We start from the raw sequence: 505 nt of genomic DNA, 5'->3' as shown, positions 1-505 counted from the left end.
TTAGAAATGTTGGCCCATATTGATAGGAAGGCATCTTGCAGTTGATGGAGATTTGTGGGATGCACATCCAGGGCACGACGCTCCTGTTCCACTACATCCCAAAGATGCTCTATTGGGTTGAGATCTGGTGACTGTGGGGGCCATTTTAGTACAGTGAACTCATTGTCGTGTTCAAGAAACCAATTTGAAATGATTCGAGCTTTGTGACATGGTGCATTATCCTGTTGGAAGTAGCCATCAGAGGATGGCATGGTGGCCATAAAGGGATGGACATGGTCAGAAACAATGCTCAGGTAGGCCGTGGCATTTAAACGATGCCCAATTGGCACTAAGGGGCCTAAAGTGTGCCAAGAAAACATTACACCATTACACCACCACCACCAGCCTGCACAGTGGTAACAAGGCATGATGGATCCATGTTCTAATTTTTTTTATGCCAGATTCTGACTCTACCATCTGAATGTCTCTACAGAAATCAAGACTCATCAGACCAGGCAACATTTTT

The sequence above is a fragment of the Etheostoma spectabile genome, chromosome 8, assembly GCF_008692095.1.
Source record: "Etheostoma spectabile isolate EspeVRDwgs_2016 chromosome 8, UIUC_Espe_1.0, whole genome shotgun sequence".
In the NCBI taxonomy this organism is placed as follows: Eukaryota; Metazoa; Chordata; class Actinopteri; order Perciformes; family Percidae; genus Etheostoma; species Etheostoma spectabile.
The sequence above is the reverse complement of the archived record's forward strand: the minus strand, read 5'-3'. Positions refer to the sequence as shown.